We start from the raw sequence: 5,734 nt of genomic DNA on the forward strand, positions 1-5,734 counted from the left end.
TTCTACAAGCATAAGAGGCTCTAGTGAATATCTCTTGGATTCTTTAACCGGAATCTTCGTGGTATAGGCAGGACCTGATGGCGGCATTCAAGAGAATCCGGAAGGTCTAAACCTTGTCTGTGGTATTCTGAGTAGGATTCAATGACTGAATGACTGTGACGTGCTTCAAACCTGTAACTTACTGGGCGTTAGTGACAGACGCAAAAGAATCACTGGATTCTATTCCAGTAGGGGAGGGAACCACACCGGTGATTGGCAGCACTGTGACAGAGTGTGTGCATTAGCTTTCACTGCGAGGAGGGGAGGTAGCTGCTGACAACAGTGAGACCCTACACGAGCTTGCCATGGAAAGGAGTAAGAAGGATTGGATGAAGACAGTAGGAAAGCAGAGAGACGGAAGGGAAGGCATCTTCATACGCTTATCTGAAGTTCCTACCAATGAATTACATAAGTATCACTATCTTTATCTTTTATGTTATTTTCGTTCATCACCATATACATTTGAGTTTGCCTGACTAAGATTTACAAGATGACCATAGCTTGCTTCAATACTAACAATCTCCGTGGGATCGACCCTTACTCGCGTAAGGTTTATTACTTGGACGACCCAGTGCACTTGCTGGTTAGTTGTGCGAAGTTGTGTAATGCCATGGTATTGAGCCACCAAGTTCTTGGAGCCATTACCGGGGATTATGAGAGTTGTGAAAAAGTATAGTTCACAATTTCGCGCACCAAGTTTTTGGCGCCGTTGCCGGGGATTGTTTAGGCTGGACAACTGACGGTTCATCTTGTTGCTTAGATTAGGTATTTTTTTTTCAGAGCTCTTAAGAATGAATTCTAGTGTTTCAAGGTGATGTTCTTATCATCACCAAAGCTGATTGATCTTCATCAATTTAGCTCTTGAATGCAATGTCCTGCTGAAGCTTGGCCGGCCATGTCTAATTTCTTTAGACTAAAGCTTTAGACTAACATTGCATGATTCCTGGAATTCTCATTAAGAATTTTGATACCTTTATTTTCTTTTTCTACATAGTTTTCGAAAAATCCAAAAAAAAAATTATAAAATCATAAAATCCAAAAATATTTCTTTTTTGAGTCTAGAGTCTCATCCTAAGTTTAGTGTCAATTGCATGTTTCTGTTCTTATTGCATTCATGCATGTGTCCTCATTGATCTTCAAGTTGTTCTTGATGATTTCCTTGTTCTGATCTTTGAATTCTATTGACTTGAGTGTTTTGTGTGTCTCATATGCATTTTCGTTTTGTTAGTGTCAGTAGTATACAAACTGCTAAGTTTGGTGTCTTGCATGCATTGTCATTTGATTCTTGTTGCATTTTGGTTTGTCCTTATTATTAAAAATCCAAAAATATTTTTAATTTGTGTCTTTTCAAGTCAATAATACAGAGAATTGAAGATTCAGAACATACAGCAGAGGAATTGCACAGAAAAAGCTGGGCGTTCAAAACGCCCAGTGAAGAAGGACAGACTGGCGTTTAAACGCCAGCCAGGGTACCTGGTTGGGCGTTTAACGCCCAAAAGGGTAGCATTTTGGGCGTTAAACGCCAGAATGTATACCATTCTGGGCGTTTAACGCCAGGATGGCTAGGGGAGGAAGATTTTGTTTTCAAATCAGATTTTTTCTAAGTTTTCAAAATCTTTTCAAAATCAAATCTTTTTCAAATCAATTTTCAATCAAATCTTTTTCAAAATCAATTTCTTTCCTTTTTCAAAAATACTTATTAACAATTAATGATTTGATTGAACATTTTTTGCCTTTTCTGTTGAGGAAGGTTTTATGTTTGATTCATATCTTTTCTTGTTAGGCAAGTCATTAATTTTTAAAATCATATCTTTTCAAATTGTTTTCAAATCATATCTTTTAAAATTGTTTTCAAATCATATCTTCTCAATCACATCTTTTTAAAAACAATCATATCTTCTTAACCACATCTTTTTCAAAATAAGCTTTCAATCAAATCTTTTTGATTTCTAATTTCAAAATCTTTTTCAAAAATCACTTGATTTCTTTTCCATTTTCATTTTCGAAAATTAAGTGATGTTTTTCAAAAATGTTTTCAAATTTCCCACTTAATTTTCGAAAATCACTTCCCTCCTTCTCACATCCTTCAATTTATGGACTAACACTATCCCTTAAGGCAAAATTCGAACTCTATCTTCTTTGTTAAGTTCGAATTTTCCACTTCTGTCTTCTACTCTTCTTTTCCTCTGACACCTAAAGGAATCTCTATACTGTGACATAGAGGATTCCATATTTTCTTGTTTCCTTCTCTATCTTATGAGCAGGAGCAAGGACAAAGGCATTCTTGTTGAGGCTGATCCTGAACCTGAAAGGACCTTGAAGAGAAAGCTAAGAGAAGCCAAAGCACAACTCTCTTTAGAGCACCTGACCGAATTCTTCAAGGAAGAAGAACACATGGCAGCCGAAAACAACAACAATACCAACAATGCAAGGAAGGTGCTGGGTGACTTTACTGCACCTACTCCCGATTTCTATGGGAGAGGCATCTCTATCCCTGCCATTGGAGCAAACAACGTTGAGCTTAAGCCTCAATTAGTTTCTCTAATGCAACAGAATTGCAAGTTCCATGGACTTCCACTGGAAGATCCTCATCAGTTTTTAGCTGAGTTCTTGCAAATCTGTGACACAGTCAAGACTAATGGGGTTGACCCTGAGGTCTACAGACTGATGCTATTCCCTTTTGCTGTAAGAGACAGAGCTAGAACATGGTTGGACTCTCAACCTAAAGAAAGCCTGGACTCTTGGGAAAAGCTAGTCAATGCCTTCTTGGCAAAGTTCTTTCCACCTCAAAAATTGAGTAAGCTTAGAGTGGAAGTCCAAACCTTCAGACAGAAGGAAGGAGAATCCCTCTATGAAGCTTGGGAAAGATACAAACAATTGATCAGAAAGTGTCCCACTGATATGCTTTCTGAATGGAGCATCATAGGTATTTTCTATGATGGTCTGTCTGAACTGTCCAAGATGTCTTTGGATAGCTCTTCTGGAGGATCTCTTCATCTGAAGAAGACGCCTACTGAAGCTCAAGAACTGATTGAAATGGTTGCAAATAACCAATTCATGTACACTTCTGAAAGAAATCCTGTGAACAATGGGACTAGTCAGATGAAAGGAGTTCTTGAGATTGACACTCTGAATGCCATATTGGCTCAGAATAAAATATTGACTCAACAAGTCAATATGATTTCTCAAAGTCTGTCTGGGATGCAAAATGCACCAAGCAGTACTAAGGAAGCTTCATCTGAGGAAGAAGCTTATGATCCTGAGAACCCTTCAATAGAAGAGGTGAATTACATGGGAGAACCCTATGGAAACACCTACAATCCTTCATGGAGAAATCATCCAAATCTTTCATGGAAGGATCAACAGAGACCTCAACAAGGTTTCAACAATAATAATGGTGGAAGAAACAGGTTTAGCAATAGCAAGCCTTTTCCATCATCTTCTCAGCAACAGACAGAGAGTTCTAAGCAGAATACCTCTGACTTAGCAACTATGGTCTCTGATCTGATCAAAACCACTCAAAGTTTCATGACTGAAACTAGGTCCTCCATCAGAAATCTGGAAGGACAAGTGGGTCAGCTGAGCAAGAAAATTACTGAACTCCCTCCAAGTACTCTTCCAAGCAACACAGAAGAAAATCCAAAAGGAGAGTGCAAGGCCATCAATATGGCCGAATTCTGGGAGGAAGAAGAGGCAGTGAACGCCACTGAGGAAGACCTCACTGGACGTCCACTGACCCCCAATGAGTTCCCCAATGAGGAACCTTGGGAATCTGAGGCTCAAGATGAGCCCATAGAGATTCCATTGAACTTACTTCTGCCATTCATGAGCTCTGACGAGTATTCTTCTTCTGAAGAGGATGAGTATGTCACTGAAGAGCAAGTTGCTAAATACCTTGGAGCAATCATGAAGCTAAATGACAAGTTATTTGGAAATGAGACTTGGGAGGATGAACCCCCTTTGCTCACCAAAGAACTGGATAACTTGTCTAGGCAGCAATTGCCTCAAAAGAGGCAGGACCCTGGGAAGTTTTCTATACCTTGTACCATAGGCACCATGACCTTCAAGAAGGCCTTGTGTGACTTAGGGTCAAGTGTGAACCTCATGCCCCTCTCTGTAATAGAGAAATTAGGGATCTTTGAGGTGCAAGCTGCAAAAATCTCACTAGAGATGGCAGACAACTCAAGAAAACAAGCTTATGGACTTGTAGAGGATGTTTTGGTGAAGATTGAAGACCATTACATCCCTGCTGATTTCATAGTCCTAGAGACTGGGAAGTGCATGGATGAATCCATCATCCTTGGCAGACCCTTCCTAGCCACAGCAAAGGCTGTGATTGATGTTGATAGAGAAGAGTTGATCATTCAAGTGAATGAAGAATCCTTGGTGTTTAAGGCCCAAGGATATCCCTCTGTCATCATGGAGAGGAAGCATGAAGAGCTTCTCTCAAAACAGAGCCAAACTGAGCCCCCACAGTCAAACTCTAAGTTTGGTGTTGGGAGGCCACAACCAAACTCTAAGTTTGGTGTTGAACCCCCACATTCAAACTCTAAGTTTGGTGTTGGGAGGTTCCAACACGGTTCTGAGCATTTCTGAGGCTCCATGAGAGTCCTCTGTCAAGCTAGTGACATTAAAGAAGCGCTTGTTGGGAGGCAACCCAATGTTTTATAATTAATTATTTTCTTTTGTTATTTTATCTTTTTTGTAGGTTGATGATCATAAGAAGTCACAAAAACAATGAAAAAAGCAAAAACAGAATGAAAAACAGGAAGAAAAACAACACACCCTGGAGGAAGATGCTGCTGGCGTTTAAACGCCAGTCAGCCTAGCAGTTGGGCGTTTAACGCCCAGTCTGGCACCCATCTGGGCGTTTAACGCCAGAAAGGGGCACCAGACTGGCGTTAAACGCCAGTAAAGGGCAAGAACCTGGCGTTAAATGCCAGGAATGGGCACCAGCCCGGCGTTTAACGCCAGAAATGGCTCAAAACGTGGATTTTGATGCCATTTGGTGCAAGGATGCCTTTTCCTTGACACTACAGGATCTGTGGATCCCACAGGACCCTACCATCACTCTCTCTCTTCTTCCCCCATTCACCAATCACCTCAACACCTCTTCCCCAAAAACCCTTCACCTATCAAATCCCATCTATCTCTTCACCACTCACATCCATCCTTCATAAATCCCCACCAACCTCACCCTTCAAATTCAAACCACTTTCCCTCCCAAACCCACCCATAATGGCCGAACCATTCACCCCCTCTCTCCTATATATACCCCTCTTCAACCCTTCATTTTCACACAACCTAAACACCACTTCCCCCCCTCTTTGGCCGAACACACCACCATCTCCCTCTTCCTCCTTTCTTCTTCTTCTACTCTTTTCTTTCTTCTTTTGCTCGAGGACGAGCAAACATTTTAAGTTTGGTGTGGTAAAAGCGTTGCTTTTTCGTTTTTCCATAACCATTATGGCATCCAAGGCCGGAGAAACCTCTAGAAAGAGGAAAGGGAAGGCAAAGGCTTCTACCTCCGAGTCATGGGAGATGGATAGATTCCTCTCAAGGATGCATCAAGTCCACTTCTATGAAGTTGTGGCCTTGAAGAAGGTGATCCCCGAGGTCCCTTTTTCACTCAAAAAGGGTGAATATCCGGAGATCCGACATGAGATCCGAAGAAGAGGTTGGGAAGTTCTTACCA

General features: G+C 41.1%; 1 non-coding gene across 1 annotated transcript; it reads right to left on the reverse strand.

The window, feature by feature from the left end:
- Positions 1 to 2,838: 2,838 nt before the first annotated feature.
- Positions 2,839 to 2,946, reverse strand: LOC112718997 (small nucleolar RNA R71). Its single transcript, XR_003161322.1, has one exon. It is a non-coding gene; the product is annotated as a small nucleolar RNA R71 (small nucleolar RNA).
- Between the last annotated feature and the right edge of the window lie 2,788 nt (positions 2,947 to 5,734).

Source organism: Arachis hypogaea, chromosome 10, assembly GCF_003086295.3.
Source record: "Arachis hypogaea cultivar Tifrunner chromosome 10, arahy.Tifrunner.gnm2.J5K5, whole genome shotgun sequence".
Taxonomy (NCBI): Eukaryota; Viridiplantae; Streptophyta; class Magnoliopsida; order Fabales; family Fabaceae; genus Arachis; species Arachis hypogaea.